A 20,221-nucleotide genomic window follows, 5' to 3' on the forward strand; every position below is an offset into this window, starting at 1 on the left:
ACAAAATAGGCTTTAAAACAAAGGCTATAGTAAGAGACAGAGAATGATACTACATAATGATAAAGGGAACAATTCAACAAGAGGATATAACCCTAGTAAATATTTATGCTCCTAGTAAATATTTATAGGAGCACTATATATCTAAAACAAATCTTGATGGACATAAAAGGAGAGATCAACAGAAAGACATTCATATTGGGAATTTTAATACCCCATTGATTTCAATGGATAGATCTTCCAGGCAGAAAATCAACAAGGAGACAGTGGCCTTAAACAACACAGTAGATCAAATGAATTCAATTGATATCTTCAGAGGATTTCACCCCCAAACAGCAGAATATACATAATTTTCAAGGGTGCACATAGAACATTTTCCAGGATAGACCACATGCTAGGACACAAAACAATTCTCAATAAATTTAAGAAGATTGAAGTCATATTAAGCATCTTCTCAGATCACAATGCTATGAAACTAGATATCAATCAGAAGAAGAATACTGAAAAATATACAAAGACATGGAAACTACATAAAATGTCATTAAACAATGAATGGGTCAACAACAACATCACAGAAGAAATCAAAGATACCTTGAAACAAGTCAAAATGAGGACAAAACAAACCAAAATCTGTGAGACACAAAGAATGCAATCTTAAGAGGAAAATTAATAGCATTATATACCTATCTCAAGAGACAAGAAAAATCTCAAATAAACAATCCAACTTTACACTTAAAGGAATTTGAAAAAGAACAACAAATAAAGCCCAAAGTGAGTAAAAGGAAGGAAATAATAAAAATCAGAGCAGAAATAAATGAAATAGAGTCTAAAAAATGATACAAAAGATCAAAGAATCCAAGAGATGGTTTTTTGAAAAGATAAAGATTGACAAACTTTTCATCAGACTCATCAAGAAAAAAATAGAAAAGACCCAAATAAATAAAATCAGAAATGAATGAGGGGAAATAACAACTGACACCAAAGAAAGAAAGACAAATATTTGTAAGAAAATACCATGAGCAACTATATGCGAACAAACTAAACAACCTGGGCCAAAGGGTTAAATACCTACAAACATAAAATCTTCCAAAACTAAATTAGGAAGAAATAGAGAATCTGAATAGACAGGTTACACCTAGCAAAACTGAAGCAGTGATCAAAAAGCCCCCCCCCCCCAAAAAAAAAGCCCTGGACCAGATGACTTCACAGGTGAATTTTACTAAACATTCCAAGGAGAGCTAACACCTCTCCTTCTCAAACTATTTCATAAAATCCAAGAGGACATAAGGCTCCCAAATTCCTTTTACAAAGCCAACATTATCCTAATTCCAAAGGCAAAGATCCTGAAAAAAAAACAACTGTAGGCCAATATCACTGATGAACATAGATGCTAAAACCCACCAACCAAATATTTGCAAACTGAATACAGTAATGCATCAAAAAGATCATACACCATGATCAAGTGAGATTTATTCCAGGAATACAAGTATGGTACAACATTCACAAATCAATAAATGTGATTCACCACATAAACAAAATGAATGGTAAAGACCATATGATTATATCAATAGATGCATAAAAATCTTTCAATAAACCCAGCACCCATTTATGATAAAAACTCTCAGCAAAGTGGGAATAGAGGGAATATACACAAATATAATAAAGGCCATATGTGACAACCCCAGTGCCAGCATCATACTCAACAGGCAAAAACTACAATTGTTCTGCTTAAGATTGGGAAAAAGAGAGAGATGTCTCCTTTCACCTCTCTTTTTCAACAGAATATTGGAGGTTCTAACCACAGCAATCAGACAAGAAGAAGAAATAAAAGGCATCCAAACTGGAATGGAAGAAGTAAAACTGCTTTTATTTCCAGATGACATGACACTTTACATAGAGAACCCCAAATCCTTAGAACTGATAAATGAGTTCAACAAAGTAGAATGATACAAAATTAACATTCAGATATTAGTTGCATTTGTATATGCCAATGATAAACTAACAGAAAGGGGAATTAAGAAAACAATCCCATTCACAATTGTTTCAAAAAGAATTAAATACCTAGGAATAAACTTAACCAAGGGTGTAAAATACTTGTACTCAGAAAATTATGACACTGAAGAAAGAGATCAAAGGATATAGAAATAAGTGGAAGCACATACCACGTTCATGGATAGAATGAATTAACATAAATAAAATGTCCACACTACCCAAAGGAATGTATAGATTCAACACAATTCCTTTCAAGGTTCCAATGATTTATTTGACAGAATTAGAACAAATATTTCAAATATTTATATGGAACTGCAAAAGGCTCTGCATAGCAACAGTAATTCTGAGTAAAAAGAATAAAGTTGGAGGAATCCTGCTACCGAATATCAAAATATACTGCAAAGCCATAGTAATCAAAAGAACCTGGTACTGGCATAAAAACAGACACTTAGATCAATGGAAGAGAATAGAAAGTCCAGAAATAAACCCATACCTTCATAGTCAATTGATAATTAATTGACAAAGGAAACAAGCACATCCAATGGGCTAAAGATACTTTTTTCAATATATGGTGTTGGGAAAATTAAACAAATAAGTGCAGAAAAATGAAACTAGACCAACTCCTTACACCACACACAAGAATAAATTCAAAATGGATTAAAGACTTAAATGTTATACCTGAAACCATAAAAATCATAGAAGAAAACAGGTAGTAAAATCTTGGACATTGCTCATAGATATTTTTTATCAGATATATCTCCCCAGGCAAAGGAAACAAAAGAAAAAAATAAACAAAGGAGTCTTCATCAAACTAAAAAGTTTTACACAGCAAAGAACATTGTCAACAAAATAAAAAGACAACCCACAGAATGGGGAACATACACACCAATACATCTAATAAGGGGTTAATATCCAAAATGTATAAAGTACTTACAAAACTCAACATCAAAAAAGAAACAAATAAACAAATAAGCCAATTAAAACATGGGCAATGGACCTGAATAGACACTTCTCCAAAGAAGACATACAGATGGTCGATAGACATATGAAATGATGCTCAATGTCTCCAATCATCATAGAAATGCAAATCAAAACCACAATGAGATACCATCTCACACCTTTCATAAAGTCTATCATCAATAAATCAACAAACAACAAGTGTTGCTGAGGATGTGGAGAAAAGGGAACCCTTTTGTACTATTGGTGGGAATGGAGACTGGTGCAACCACTGTGGAAAGCTGCAGGGAAATACCTCAAAAAATAAAAAATTAATCTGCTTTATGACCCAGCAATCCCACCTCTGGGAATATATCCAAAGGAACCCAAAACACTAATTCAAAGGAACATAAGCACCCCTATGTTCATAGCAGCGTTATTTACTACCACCAAGATACGGAAGCAGTCCAAGTGTCCATCAAATAGATGGTGGATAAAACAACTATGGGGCATTTACACAATGGACTTCTACACAGCTGAAAAAAAAAAGGAGAAAATTTTACCCTTTTCAACAGCATGGAAGGACCTGGAGAACATTATGCTAAGTGAAATAAGCCAGTCAGGGAAAGACAAATACCATATAATTTCACTCATATGTGAAATCTAATGAAAAAAAAAACTGAACTAACTAGTAAAACAGAGTCAGACTCATAGGTGAAAAACAGATGATAGCTAGGTGGGGGGTGATTAGGAGGTGGAGGAATTGGATAAAAAAGAAAAAGAACTCATGGTCATGGACAACAGGGTGGTGATTGCTGGGAGGAGGGGGTATAAGGAGACTAAAGTAATGGAAAATATATAATAAAGATTATATTGTTGAAAATAATACTGATCATCTCATTGTGGCTGTTTGAAGAACTGCATGTAAATATATAGAATTAAGAGAAATGAGTTACTCCATATACACAGTTGCACATTGAATTAACAAGTAAAGTAAGCATATATCAAATGTTCTTAGTTGACGACATCAGAGGTAAGTCTCTAAGTAGGAAGCATGTGTGTATACAACTGCCTGGCTATTAATCACTCTCTCTTCATTCTTTACCCTCTATATTTTAGTAGAGAATGAGTCACTTAATGTCTTCTTGTTTGAAAAATAGCTTTTCCAGGCTATTGAGCAATATAGCAACAAATTTAGGAAAGAAAGTCAGGTATTTAATGGTTGAAAAGCACAAGAGGAGATTGGAAAGATGGCGGAGGAGAGGAAGGGAGTCACGCTGACCTCCTCCCAAAACCAAACTGGAATTGCAACTAAATAATGGAGTAATCACCTGGAAAGCAGTGGAGCGATAGTGGGAGAGGAGCCTTGGTGCCACGGAGAGTGGATTCTACTCTCACACATCCCAATGGGTGAGATTGCGGTGGAGCCTCGAGAGGGTGGGCTGGGTGCGCAGGGGCACTGGCACCAGAGGGACATTGAAACGGCCAGTTAGCGTCCCCCCGAGAAGAACGGCGTCTGAATCATAAACAGGAAGCCCTAAACTGCAGCAGCTAAAGCTGAGAAAAAACAGACAAAATGCAACCCCAAAAAGCTTACGGGTGCTCTCTGCCAGAGACAGGTGGCTGGGGATGCAAAGAGACATTTAAAGGGCAAACGCAAAAGTTGCAGCGGCAGCCACCCTCCTTGATCGCTGAGTAGAGGTGGCAGCAGGGTGGGCTGGTGCCTGGGAAAAGAATGGTGAGGAAAACTTTGTGAAGAGAACTGACATGGCGGCCAGTGGAGCCCGGGTGATAACGCACTTCCCACTCTGCAGCTACCATCTCGCTCAGGCATAAGGGAATCAATTAACCTGCCTTTTGTGCGCTCCGCACACAGCTTGTACCTGTGTGAGCTACGGGGCTAAGTGCAGACAGGCTGGGAGAGTCTTGAGGAGAGACTGGAGACAGAGGCGTTGGGGAAAGAACGGGAGGAGGAACCGGGGAGTCCCGACTTCCTCCCCGTCCGGTAGTCTCCATTGTGGGCTGGAAAGGCACGACGCCAAAGAGGCAGAAGCGGGGTGCGAATGAACCAGACTACCTGCGATTGAAACGCAGTCCTCACAGGGGTTGGATCCCTGGCCGAAGGGGTCACAGAACTGCCCAGAGGCTCCTGAGGGGAGACTAAAAACGGAGGCATTGGGGAAAGAACGGGAGGAGGAACCGGGGAGTCCTGACTCCTTCTCCTTGCCCTAGTCTCCATTGCACGGGAAGAGGCCACACCCGCAAAGAGCCAAAAGCTGAAAACCAAACATAGACACCCCCAAAACACCCAGAGCAGGCGCGCACACTTGCGCCGAGTGACTGGCGAGGGTTGGCGAGCGTGTGTGTGACCCACGCGGGCTGGCCAACGCTTGTACCTGCCCACAAGGCCTCACACAGACTGGCACCCATACGGCCTGCGAGGGAGTGCACAGAGGGGCAAGGGCAGGCGTAAATTGACCTACCCGCCGCGATTGCGGAGAGGCCCACAAAATAAGTAGAGCTGCCCAGAGTCCCTGGAGGTGAGACCAGAAACAGGATTAACCGGAGAGTCCTAGAGCTGATTTCCTCCCATTTCCGTAGTCCCCATTGGGCGAGGGCAAGCAACGCACCCACAGAGCCAAAAGCGGGGAAAACACACAATAGAAGACCCTAAACCGACCAGTGCCGTGAAGCTCGCATGCCAGGGAGGCCAGATGAGTACGGGAGGTGGCGAATAAGCCCCCTGGTCTGGGGCAAGCACATGCGAGCCCAGGCAGGCGGGGGACCCTGCAGCGCTGGGGACGCGCTCAAGGACACTGCGTGAGAGCGCAGAGAGATCCCAAAAAATAGCTCAGCCCTGACCGAAGGGGTCAAAGAGCTGCTCCAAGCAGGAGTCAGACACAGGCATTAGACTACTGAAAGACTCAAACAAAGAACCCAAGGCTGTATAGGGTCAACAACGGACATCATCAGAGGCAAGCCCAGAAAGAAAAGTAAAGGACAAAAATACTTAACAGACTCTCACAAAAATGGGAAGAAAAAGAAGTTCCCCTCCAATGAGTGGAAAAAGGGACTCCCCACAGAGAGAGCTAAATGAAATAGAGGCAAGGGAATTATCAGACATGGAATTCAAAACAATGGTTCTAGAGAAGCTCAATGAGCTCAGCCAGCTCAAAGAGAACTATGAGAAACTGCAGAGAAACAATCAGGATCTTACAGCAACCTATATCAGCCTGGAAAAGGACATAGAAACTATCAAGAGGACACAAGAGGATATGAAGAATACCATTTCTGAATTGAAGAACACAGTAGAAGCAATCCAAAGCAGGCTGGATGAAGCTGAGGATCGAATCAGTGAGATGGACGACAAGGTAGAAAAAAGCTCCCAGAAAGAAAAAGAAATGGAAAAACAATTCAAAAAGAATGAAGATGCATTTAGGGAAATGCAGGACAATCTGAAACGCAATGATATCCGTATAATAGGGATACCAGAAGGAGAAGAAGAGGAGCAAGGAATAGAGAACCTCCTCGAAAAAGTAATGATGGAAAATTTCCCTAATTTGAGGAGAGAAAGGCTCTCATGGATTCAGGAGGAACACAGGACCCCACTCAAGAGGGACCCAAGGAGGTCCACTCCAAGACACATCATCATTAAAATGGCAAATGTCAAAGACAAAGAGAGAATGCTCAAGGCAGCAAGGGAGAAGGAGAAAGTAACATACAAGGGGGCCGCGATACGCCTAGGAACTGATTTCCAACAGAAACACTACAAGCCAGAAGGGAATGGCAACAAATATTCCAAGTCATGAAAAGCAAGGGCCTACAGCCAAGGCTGCTCTACCCAGCTAGGCTCTCCATTAAAATAGAAGGAGAAATACAGATTTTCCCAGACAAAAGAAAGCTAAAAGAATACATCTCTACCAAACCAGCACTCCAATATTTGCTAAGGGGACTGGTTTAAGAGATGAAGGAAAAGAATGAGAGAGAGAGGAACACAAGTACAAAGAGAAAAGATGAGTAAGTTTCTATCAGTAATATCTCTCAATGTGATTGGACTAAATGCCCCAATCAAAAGACACAGGGTAGCTGAATGGATAATAAAACATGACCCACACATATGCTGCCTACAAGAGACCCACCTCAGAGCAAAAAACCTACACAGATTGAAAGTGAAGGGATGGAAAATAATATTCCAAGCAAATGGACATGAGAAAAAGCCTGGCGTTGCCATACTTGTATCAGACAAAGTACATTTCAAAGCAAAGGCCATAAAGAGAGACCCAGAGGGGCACTTTATCATACTTAAAGGAAGAATCTATCAAGAAGACATCAACATTGTAAACTTATATATTCCCAATATAGGAGCCCCCAAGTTTATAAGGAAATTGTTGGATGATTTCCAAAAAGATATAGACAGCAACACACTGATAGTAGGGGATTTCAACACCCCACTGTCAAAAAAGGAGAGATCTTCCAAACAAAACCTTAATAAACATATAGTGGTGCTGAATGAAACACTGAATCAAAGAGACTTAACTGACATATATAGAACCTTACATCCCAAAGAAGAAAAATACACATTCTTTTCAAATGCTTATGGCAGTTTTTCAAAGATAGACCACATGATAGGACACAAAGCAAGCCTCAGCACATACAAGAAAATTGAAATAATACCAAACTTTTTCTCAGACCACAAGGCCTTAAAACTCGAAATCAACATCAAAGAGAAACTTCAAAAACTTACAAACTCATGGAGACTGAACAGTACACTATTAAGCAGTGAATGGGTCAATAATGAGATAAGAGAAGAGATCAAAAAATTTCTGGAAACAAATGAAAATGAACAGACAACTGTCCAAAACCTATGTGACACAGCAAAGGCAGTCCTGAGAGGGAAGTTCATAGCAATACAAGCTTACCTTAAAACGATAGAAACATTTCAAATAAAAGACCTAACACTACAACTTCAAGAACTGGAGAAACAACAACAAATAAATCCCAGAGCAAGGAGAAGGAAGGAAATAGTCAAGATTAGAGCAGAACTGAATGACATAGAGACAAAAAGAACAATTCAGAGGATCAACCAATCCAGAAGCTGGCTCTTTGAAAAGACTAATAAAATTGACAAGCCATTAATCAGACTCATCAAGACAAAAAGGGAGAGGACCCAAGTTAATAATATCAGAAATGAAGGAGGAGAAATAACAACTGATACCACAGAAATACAAAGGATCATCAGAAACTATTGTGAACAATTATATGCCAAGAAATTTGAAAATCTGGATGAAATGGACAAATTTTTAGAAAAGTATAATCTTCCAACACTGAAGGAGGAAGAAACAGAAAGCTTGAACAGACCGATAACAGCTGGGGAAATTGAAGCAGTCATCAAGAAACTCCCAGCACACAAAAGCCCAGGGCCAGACAGTTTCCCAGGAGACTTTTACAAAACATTTAAGGAAGAGCTAACCCCTGTCCTTCTCAGACTATTCCAAAAATTCCAAGAGGAGGGAAGTCTCCCAGACTCTTTCTATGAGACCAGCATCACCCTGATCCCAAAACCAGATAAAGACCCTACAAAGAAAGAAAACTACAGGCCAATTTCGCTGATGAACATAGATGCAAAAATCCTCAACAAAATATTGGCAAACCGCATCCAGCAATACATTAAAAAGATTATCAACCACGATCACGTGGGATTCATCCCAGGGATGCAGGGGTGATTCAATATACGCAAATCAGTAAACGTGATACAGCACATCAATAAAAGACAAGACAAAAACCACATGATCATCTCAATAGATGCAGAAAAAGCATTCGAGAAGGTACAGCACCCATTTATGATCAAAACACTCAGCAAAATGGGAATAAATGGGGCATTCCTCAATGTAATAAAGGTCATATATGAAAAACCAACAACTAATATCATACTCAACAGGCAATAACTGAAAGCTTTCCCACTAAGATCGGGAACACGACAAGGATGTCCGCTCTCACCACTTCTTTTCAACATCGTATTGGAAGTCCTAGCCACAGCGGTCAGACAAGAGAAAGAGATAAAAGCCATCCAAATAGGAAAGGAGGAAGTAAAACTATCATTGTTTGCAGATGACATGATAGTGTACAAAGAGAACCCTGTAGACTCTACCAAAAAACTCCTCAACTTAATAAGTGAATTTGGCAAAACAACAGGATACAAAGTCAACATTCAGAAATCAAAGGTGTTTTTGTACACCAGCAATGCAATAGAAGAAGAAGAAATCAGAAAAAAATATACCATTCGATATAGCACGAAAAAAGATAAAGTACCTAGGGATAAATTTAACCGAAGACACAAAAGACCTGTATGCAGAAAACTATACAACATTGAAAAAAGAAATTAAGGAAGACACAAATAAATGGAAGCATATACCGTGCACATGGATTGGAAGAATTAATTACCTCAAAATGTCCATACTACCCAAAGCAATATATAGATTCAACGCAATCCCTCTTAAGATACCAATGACGTATTTCACAGAAATAGAAGAGACATTTCAAAAATTTATATGGAACCATAAACGACCCCGAATAGCCGCAGCAATTTTGAGAGAGAAACACAAAGTAGGAGGGATCACAATACTGGACATCATACTCTACTACAAAGCCACCATACTGAAAACAATCTGGTACTGGCACAAGAACAGACCCATAGACCAGTGGAACAGAATAGAAAGCCCAGAAATAAGCCCAGGTCTCTATGGGCATCTAATATTCGACAAAGGGGGCAGAAGCATAAAATGGAGCAATAACAGCCTCTTCAATAAATGGTGTTGGGAGAGCTGGACGGCTACATGCGAAAAATTGAAATTGGATCATCAGCGGACACCATACACAAAAATAAACTCAAGATGGATAAAAGACTTAAATATAAGCCGCAACACCATCAAAGTCCTAGAGGAGAACATTGGCAGGAAACTCTCAGATATCCCACGCAGCAATTTTTTCACTGATATGTCTCCTAAAGCAAGGGACGTAAAGGAAAGAATAAACAAGTGGGACCTCATCAAAATAAGAAGCTTCTGCACAGCAAAAGAAAACATCAGCAAAATGAAAAGGGAGCCAACCCTATGGGAAAAGATATTTGCTAATGATACATCAGATAGAGGTTTGACCTCCAAGATATATAAAGAACTCACTCAACTCTACTCCAAGAAGACAAACGATCCAATAAAAAAATGGGCAAAGGACCTGGGCAGATGCTTTTCTAAGGAGGAGATACAGAGGGCCCAGAGGCATTGGAAAGGATGCTCAGCATCACTAGCCATCAGAGAAATGCAGATCAAAACCACCATGAGGGACCACCTCACACCGTTCAGAATGGCCATCATAAACAGATCCACAAACAACAGGTGCTGGCGAGGCTGTGGAGAAAAGGGAACCCTAGTCCACTGTTGGTGGGTATGCAGACTGGTGCAGCCACTATGGAAAGCAGTGTGGAATTTCCTCAGAAAGCTGAAAATGGAACTGCCTTTTGATCCAGCGATTCCCCTGCTGGGACTACACCCTGAGAACACCAAAACGCCAATACAAAATAACCTATGCACCCCAATGTTCATAGCAGCACTATTTACAATAGCCAAGTCTTGGAAGCAACCTAAATGCTCATCAGTAGATGATTGGATCAAAAATAATGGTACATGTACACAATGGAGTACTATGCAGCAGAAAGAAAAAAAGTATTAAACTTTGCCATAGCATGGATGGAACTGGACAGCATCATGCTAAGTGAAATAAGCCAGGGGTGAAAGAAAAATACCATATGATCTCACCTATAAGCGGAACCTAACCAACAATGCAAAGATGCAAGGAAAATATGACCAGCAACACTGAAAGGAAAAGAAATCAACAGAGACAAGAGAGAAGGGGGGGCAGGGAAAGGGAAGGGAAGGGGAAAGTCAAGGAACATATAGCAAGGACTCATGGACAAAACCAAAGGGGAAGAGCTGAGGGATGGGAGTTGGGAGGGGGCAAGGGAAAGAGGTGGGGGGAGGCAGAGACAAATGTATTTAAAAAGTAAATAAATTTAAAAAAGCACAAGATATTCTCTTCTACGCCATCTGACTTCAACTCTTAAATGAAGCCCATCTGAATAAATATTAGAAGCCACCAAATGCATGTGGATACAAATTTCTTCAGTTCCTGAATTTTATACTTATAATAGGACAAAACATTAAAATATAATATATATTTATGTATCCTTCTTACAAAGACATCTTGAAACATGCTATTACCTCTGTTCTTATCATAAAGTGTAAGCAACTGTTAATACAATAGTGTATATAGACATGAAATGGAATTATGAGATGCTCCATGGTATTCTAATGTGCTTTTTCCATCACACTAAGCCATTTATAGCTAAATTTTAACACTTGCTGTTCACTAAGAAAAATGTGCCACTTCCTTTTCCATGTGAACTTCACAGTGTCAATGAATTGTTATTGATCTGAGATAACTAAAAGGGTAAAATGCAGGTTCAGAAATTTTGGATTAGCTTCTTTTTATTCAGCTTTAATGTTTTCCAAAGAAGAGGTCACAGTGATAACATTAATGAAGTGTAAGGCAGATGACATTTAGGTGATTTTGTTTGTCCAGCTGCAGCCATGAGCCTGATTGTCCCTATTGCATCTGGAAACAAAACATTGTCTGAGGGCAGAGGTGTTATTACTCATTTCCAACTCCTCTCTGGTACATCTTCTCAGCTCCCAAAGCACACTGGCATTTAGGCGAGACTTTCTGCCAGCCAAGGCACTTATACTATCTGTCCATTATGTAAGAACTTGCTCCTGGAGACTGATGCTGTTCATATACAGAACTGTGCAAAACTCCTTGTCCCCCAGGGAATCCTCACTTTCTCAGCATTATGGAGATTCCATCACTCTTGTTTTATATTAAATTGCAAACAACTACTCATTATCTAAATTTACGAAGTCCCCTTACTGACATCATGAATTCTCCTTTTCACCTCATTGCTAGCTCACTGGGAAGATAGTGCTCACATAAGACATTTCTGAGTAACTACTAAGGCCTTTACCTCTCCTAGAAATGCTTACATTTTAAAATAGGATTCTCAGGGAGATAATATTCTAAGACTAAATGCTGTATTCTGTTGCCAACCATGTTGAAGAAACATTTTTATTTTATAGAGAGTAAGATTCATTGTGAATTAGTATAGAAAGATAATTTACTTGTGAAAAATATGGAATGATAAATTCATACTATTAGAAAAATAATTAAAGCTAACGTTGCTTAGATTAGAATCATCTTAAGAAATCTTCTTCACTTCTTAAAGGGCAGTTACCAGGAACTAAAGAAAATGGAGAATTAGTACTGGTACTCAAGGTTGTATGGAAACAGAAATCTATAAAATAGTCTGTTGGAATGTTTAGTTATCTTGTATGAAGAGCTATTAATAATAAGATATTTTTCCCATTTCATTTCTAAGGTGAGACCGTGATTATTCTGACATTTCACTTAATTTTCATAATCTGCCTTATATTTCCCAAAGAACAAGCTGATTCAGTCTCTACCTGAAATAAAATTGTTCTAATAAGAATAAATAATTTCTTCTGGGGGAGAAGAAATTATTTTATTTCAGGACATTTTTACATAACTTAAAATAGCATATATATTAGTTGAATTACAATAATATTATCTTATAGATAACTTACACCTGGAAAGCTAGTTAACAAAGTGAAAAACTCTGTTTTTTGTTTCATTAGTCTTCAAAATAGTATTTATAAGATGTGATGTCTGGAAAAATGTATTGTAGACTATCTCATTTAAAGTATATAAAAATCTAAAATATCATTAAGATTTTCATTGGTATACAACCCCAAGTTAAAAATTTTAGAACTAACCATATTTTAAATGGGAAGAAGCTTTGAAAAGAGCTAATGTTACTTTACTGCTTGACCCTGATTGGTTGCTCCTAATACTTTTCCTAGAAGAATTTGGTAAATGATTTATAGTGCTTGGAGGACAAAACTCACAAAATATAAAAAGCAGAATGTCTTTGAATTCCACTTAATGAAGCTTATATTTGATTAGCTAGCTGTTTTAATTATAATTTCAAGTTTTACAAATACATAAATTCTACTTTTTCCAGAATAAAATTGCACATCCTTACAATATAACAGGGAAGAAAACAAACATTAGATTTTAACTGTTGAGCCCTTTTACTTTTTGAGCTTAAAGTTTGACTTTTTTTTTTCTTTTTCTTCACAGCTTGGCATGCATCTGACTCATGACTTCTCTAATTTGATTGCTAGTGTCATGTTTCCTTTAATCTTCAATTTTCCTGACATGAATGTCATTGTTGGTTTTAGTTTCCCTGAGAACATTTTTACAAAATCATCAGCAGACATACTCATCACTATATCTGCCTGATCAGATGGCTCTCCATATCCAGAATTCCTACCCTTGCTTTTAAGATCAAGAAACCAAGTTCCACCATTTCACCCAAGAGTTAAAACTTAGAGATTGCTTGAGTGGCTTTAACAATATCATCACTGAGAGAGTTCTTAACAATTCTAAATGTTTCTTCCACAGCTCCAGAACTTGGTTTTGATGGTGGCTGTGTCTTTTCTTCTTTCAGTTGTGGAGCAGCATCATATGATTCGATTTTCTGGGTAATTGTATCTGGCAATTCATCTAAGAAGAAATCTGGTAACAAGGGTTGGCCTGGTTTAATTGCATAGGCATTAAAATACTTTATTCCTTCTTCTTTTAAGATATTTTCATAAATAATAAAGTTGCCAGTAAAAGTTTTAGGCTTTTTGAAAATGGAATATGCAGCATCTGCAATGATGTCAACTTCTCTACATTGGTTTTCAATACCTGATCCTCCCAGTATATACATAGCAGCTGTGTGTATGGCTGTTTTAGGCCATAATGCATTGACTGCAATTTCACCTTTAAATTCCTCTGCCATTCCTAATACACACATAGACATACCATACTTAGCAATGGTATAAGCACAGTGCTGTTTGAACCACAATGGATTTAGGTTCAGTGGTGGGCCGAGATTGAGAATATAAGCAATTTTACTCTTTTTCAAATGAGGAATACATGCTTTAGATGTAAGGTAGGTGCCTCTGGTGTTAACGTTCATCATCAAATCCACCTTCTTCGTAGGTGTGCCCAATGTGTTGGTCAAGCTAATAGCACTGGCATTATTCACCAAGATATCAATTCCTCCAAATTTCTCAACTGCTTTCTCCACTGCATTACTGATTTGCAGTTCATCTTTCATATCAACAATACATGGTAAGGCCTTTCCTCAAGCAGCTTCGATTTCTTCCGAAGCAGTATAGATAGTGCCTGGAAGTTTAGGATGTACTTGACTGGTCTTTGCAGCAATGACAGCATTTGCTTCATCTTTTGCCACTTTCAGTGCAATAGCTTTGTCAATGCCACGGCTTGCACCTGTGATAAAAACTGTACATTCTGCTAGCTTACCTGGTCTCTGGCAAAGGTGGGGGCAGAGGGGGCCAGAGACGCCAAAGGAGACACCAGGTAAGGAGGCCCCGGGGAGAGAACCAAGACAGCAGCCAGTGAGATTCCCGGCACCAACCCAGCCCCGATGCGGCAGCAGCCATTTTAACTTTTGTATAATGTACAATAATGTTCTTATGAGAAAACTGTAAGATTCCATTAATGAAAGCCCTATGTTAGCAAAATATTTTTATTTTTTTAATTTTTTAATGTTTTCATTTTTCCCTTTTTTTAATGTTGTGCAATTACAATTGTTCACATTCTCCACTCCCCCCCCCACCATTACTCTCCTGCACTCTGCCCATAATCATTTCCCACATCAATCCTCTCTCCCCCATTGTCTTTCTCCATGGGTCTTTTATACAATATGCTCTTTGATGACCTTTCCCTTTCTTTACCCTGTTATCCCCTTTCCTCTCCCCACTGGTTACTGTTAGTTCCTTCTTTATTTCCCTGTCTCTATTTTGATTTTGCTCGGTTGACTGTTTTCTTGATTAGGTTCCAATTATAGGTGAGACATTTGGTATTTTTTTCTTTCAACACCTCACTTATTTAACTTAGCATAATGCTCTCTGGTTCCATCCATTTTGTCAAGGAGGATAGGTGTTCATTCTTCCTTTCTGCTGTGTTGAATTCCATTATGTAAATGTACTTAACTTTTTGATCCACTCATTTACTTATGGGCACTCAGGTTGCTTCTAGCACTTGGATATTGTACATTGGGTTGAAATGAACATTGGGGTGCCTAGGTTATTTTGAATTCATGTTTCAGGATTCTTAAGGGATAATCACAGCAGTGAAATTGCTGGTTCAAAATGCAGTCACATGTTTAGTGTTTTGAGGAAATTATGTACTGTTTTCCACTGTGGATGTACCATTCTGCATTCCCAAAAACAGTGTACTAGGGTTCTCTTTTCTTCACAACCATGCCAGCACTTGATGTTTGCTGATTTGTTTATGAGAGCAACTTTGACTGGTGTGAAGTGGTATAGAATTGTGCTTTTAATTTGTATCTCTTTGATGGCCAGTGATTCTGAGCATTCTTTCATGTCTCTGGACCCATTGTATGTCTTCCTTGGAGAAATGTCTGTCCAGGGGGGAATAAAGATGCTGGAGGAGTAACTGGAAGTCACGCTTACCTCCTCCCAGGACTAACCTGGAATTACAACTAAATTGTGGAGAAATCACCTAGAACAAACAACTGAACAATAGCGAGAGAGAGGAACCTTATAACCTTGGACAGACAGAAGAATCAGCTTTAGCACAACCTACCTGGTAAGGAGTTCAGCACCCTTACCTGGGCCTGGGGAGCACCCATGGGTGGCAGCATCAGAAAGATATTGAAATGGCCAGTTGGACCCCTGAGAAGAGTGGAGTCTAAATCGTAAGTGGGGATCTCCAGCCTACAGCCCCAGAGCCCAAAAAGTACACAGATAAAAGCCACCTGCAAAAAGCAGCAGGATTGCTCTCTGCAAGAGACAGGTGGCTGCAGACACAAAGAGCTGTTTAAAGGGCCAATTCATAAAATTTTATTTGCAGCCACTTACCCTGGTCTCAGGCAAAAGTGGGGGTGGAGTTGGCTACAGACACATGAGAAAAGACTGGGGAAGGAGGCTTTGGGGAGAGAACTGAGAGAGTGGCCAGCAGGATCCTGATGATGATTCATACCCCAGATGGCAGCTGCCATCTTACTCAGGCTGACCAATTTCCTGAGATTCAGCAGCATGAGAAGACAGAAAAGATGCACCCCCAGGTGGGACTTGACCCTGGCCCCATAGTGCTAAAACCATACTGCTGATTACAGAGTGGCAGCCACAGATAGTAGATCCCTGGCCTAAGGGGCTGCAGAGTGATCTAGAGACACTTGAGGGGAGACTGGAGATGGAGGTTTTAGGGAGAGAACAGAGAGAGTAGCCACAACATGTCAGTGTGGACTCCTCTGCCTTACAGCAGCAGCCATCTGGCTCAGGCAAAACACTCCCCTGAGCATGAAAGGACCCAAAAGACATGTCTCCAGGAGGGACTCTGCCTCGACCGATGGTGTCTCTATGGCGGCAAGCTGAGTATAAAGTGACTAAAATAACAGCTGAGGAGAGAGCTACAGGCAGTAGATTCCCGGAAGTCTTGAACAGACTGCCTAAGGTCAGACAGGGTAAACATCTGACATCATCAGAAGCAGATCAAGAGAAAACAAAACAAAAACTGTCTCCTACCATATAAGTTCACACCACAAAGACAAGAAATCAAGAAAGATCAATGTAAGGAGCAGAAGCAAAAAGAAGAATCTCACGAACAATGGGAAGACAAAGGAACACCCGACCCCCAATCAAAGAGAAAGGAGGAATCCACACAAAGAGAACTAAATGAAAAAGAGGCAAGTAAACTACCAGATATTGAGTTCCAAACAATGGTTCTAAGGACACTCAATGAGCTCAGTGAGCTCAGAGAAAATTACAAAAAACTACAGGGAAACAATGAGGAACATACTGCAAACTATGTCAGCATGAAAAAGGACATACAAACTATAAAGAGGAGACAAGAGGAAATGAAGAATTCAATTTCTTTTTTTAATGAATTAACTTATTTTCTCAAATACATTTGTCTCTGCCTACACCCCACCACTTTCCCTTGCTGCCTCCCTCTCTCCCTCAACTCTTCCCCTTTGGTTTTGTCCATGAGTCCTTGCCATATGTTCCTTCATTTTCCCCTTCCCTTCCTTTTCCCCCACCCTCCTCCCTTTTTCCTTTTCTCTCTGTTGGTTTCTTTTCCTTTCAGTGCTGCTGGTCTTATTTTCCTTGCATCTTTGTACTGTTGGTTAGGATCCGCTTATAGGTGAGATCATATGGTATATGTCTTTCGCCCCCTGGCTTATTTCGCTTAGCATGATGCTCTCGAGTTCCATCCATGCTGTCGCAAAGTTTAGTAGTTCTCTTTTTCTTTCTGCTGTGTAGTATGCCATTGTGTAAATATACAATAATTTTTTGATCCAATCATCTACAGATGTCCATTTAGGTTGCTTCCACCACTTGGCTACTGTAAATTGTGCTGCTATGAACACTGGTGTGCATAGGTTCTTTTGAATTGGCGTTTTGGGATTCTAAAGGTATAGTCCCAGAAGGGGAATCACTGGGTAATAAGGCACTTCCATTTTTAGCTTTTTGAGGAAATCCCAAACTCTTTTCCACAGTGGCTGCACCAGTCTGCATTCCCACCAAGAGTGTGCTAGGGTTGCATTTCTCCACAGCCTTGCCAGCAACTGTTGCTTTTTCATCTGTTTATGATGGCCATTCTGACTGGTCTGAAGAGGTATCTCATTGTGGTTTTAATTTCCATTTCTCTGATGGCTAGTGATGCTGAGCATCCTTTCATATGTCTCTGAGCCCTCTGTATCTCTTCCTTGCAGAAGTGTCTGCCCAGGTACTTTACCCATTATTTAATAGGATTGTTTGTCTTCTTGGAATGGAGTCATACGACTTCTTTATATATGTTGGAGATCAAACCTCTATCTGATGTATCATTAGCAAATATATTTTCCTATAGGGTTGGCTCCCTTTTCATTTTGCTGATGTTTTCTTTAGCCGTGCAGAAGCTTCTTATTTTGATGAGGTCCCACTTGCTTATTCTTTCCTTTATGACCCTTGCTTTAGGGGACACATCAGTGAAAATATTGCTGCGTGGTATATCTGAGAGTTTCCTCCTATGTTCTCCTATAGGATGTTTATGATGTTACAACATAAGCTTAAGTCTCTTATCCATCTTGAGTTTATTTTTCTGTCAGATGGTGATCAAATTTCAGCTTTTTGCATGGAGCTGTGCAGCTCTGCCAACATCATTTCTTGAAGAGGCTATTTTTACTCCAATTTATGCTTCAGCCCCCTTTGTCAAATTTTAGATGCCCATGGAGACATGGGTTTTCATTCTGGGCTTTCTATTCAGTTCCACTGATCTATGTACCAGTTCTTATGCAAGTGGCAGACTGTTTTGATTACAGTGACCTTGTAATATAGCTTGAAGTCTGATATTGTGATCCCTCCTGCTTTGTTTATCTTTTGCAAAATTGCTATGGCTATTCTGGGTCATTTTTAGTGCCATATAAATTTTTGAAATGTATGCTCTATTTCTGTGAAATATGTCATTGGTATTTTATTTATTTATTTATTTATTTATTTATTTATTTATTTTAAATACATTTGTCTCTGCCTACACCCCCCCCACTTTCCGTTGCCCCTCCCTCCCTCCCTCCCTCAGCTCTTCCCCTTTGGTTTAGTCCACGAGTCCTTGCTATATGTTCCTTCACTTTCCCTTTCCCTTCGTTTTACCAGCCCTCCCTCCCTCCTTCCCCCTTCTCTCTGTTGGTTTCTTTTCCTTTCAGTGTGGCTGGTCTTATTTTCCTTGAATCTTCGTATTGTTGGTTAGGTTCCACTTATAGATGAGATCATATGGTATATGTCTTTCGCCCCCTGGCTTATTTCGCTTAGCATAATGCTCTCCAGTTCCATCCATGCTGTCGCGAAGTTTAGTAGTTCTCTTTTTCTTTCTGCTGTGTAGTATTCCATTGTGTATATATACCATGACTTTTTGATCCAGCGATCTGCTGATGTGCATTTAGGTTGCTTCCAACACTTGGCTATGGTAAATTGTGCTGCTATGAACATTGGGGTGCATACGTTCTTTTGTATTGGTGCTTTGGTATTCTTAGGATACAGACCCAGCAGGGGAATCACTTGATCAAAAGGCAGTTCTATTTTTAGCTTTCTGAGGCAATTCCACACTGCTTTCCACAGTGGCTGCACCAGTCTGCATTCCCACCAACAGTGGACTAGGGTTCCCTTTTCTCCATAGCCTCGCCAGCACCTGTGTTTGTTGATCTGTTTATGAGAGCCATTCTGACCAGTGTGAGGTGGTACCTCATGGTGGTTTTGATCTGCATATCTCTGATGGCTAGTGATACTGCTGATCCTTTCAAATGTCTCTGGGCCCTCTGTATCTCCTCCTTAGAAAAGCATCTGCCCAGGTCCTTTGCCCATTTTTTGACTGGATCGTTTAGCTTCTTGGACTGGAGTCGAGTGAGTTCTTTATATATCTTGGAGATCAAACCTCTATCTGATGTATCATTAGCGAATATATTTTCCCATAGGGTTGGCTCCCTTTTAATTTTGCTGATGTTTTCTTTAGCCATGCAGAAGCTTCTTATTTTGATGAGGTCCCACTTGTTTAGCCTTTCTTTTATGTCCCTTGCTTTAGGAGACATATCAGTGAAAAAATTGCTGCGTGGGATATCTGAGAGTTTCCTGCCAATGTTCTCCTCTAGGACTTTGATGGTGTTGTGACTTCTATTTCAGTCTTTTAGCCCTCTTGAGTTTATTTTTGTGTATGGTGTCAGCTGATGATCCAACTTCAACTTTTTGCATGTAGCCATCCAGCTCTCCCAATACCTTTTGTTGAAGATGCTATTATTGCTCCATTTTGTGCTTCTGCCCCCTTTGTCAAATATTAGATGCCCATAGAGACCTGGGCTTATATCTGGGCTTCTGATTCTGTTACACGGCTCTATGGGTCTGTTCTTGTGCCAGTACCAGATTGGTTTGAGTAGAGTGGCTTTGTAATATAGTGTGATGTCCGGTATTGTGATCCCTCCTACTTTGTTTTTCTATCTCAAAATTGCTGTGGCTATTCCAGGTCATTTATGGTTCCATATAAATTTTTGAAATGTCTGTTCTATTTCTGTGAAATATGTCTTTTGTATCTTAATAAGGATTGC

At 39.7% G+C, this 20,221-nt stretch overlaps 1 pseudogene; it reads right to left on the reverse strand.

Moving 5' to 3' along the window:
• Window positions 1–13,185: 13,185 nt before the first annotated feature.
• On the reverse strand, window positions 13,186–15,778 carry LOC129082169 (hydroxysteroid dehydrogenase-like protein 2; annotated as a pseudogene).
• Window positions 15,779–20,221: the final 4,443 nt, after the last annotated feature.

This window comes from Pteronotus mesoamericanus, unplaced genomic scaffold (assembly GCF_021234165.1).
Source record: "Pteronotus mesoamericanus isolate MK-2021 breed Mesoamerican mustached bat unplaced genomic scaffold, CSHL_Meso_final scaffold_12, whole genome shotgun sequence".
In the NCBI taxonomy this organism is placed as follows: domain Eukaryota; kingdom Metazoa; phylum Chordata; class Mammalia; order Chiroptera; family Mormoopidae; genus Pteronotus; species Pteronotus mesoamericanus.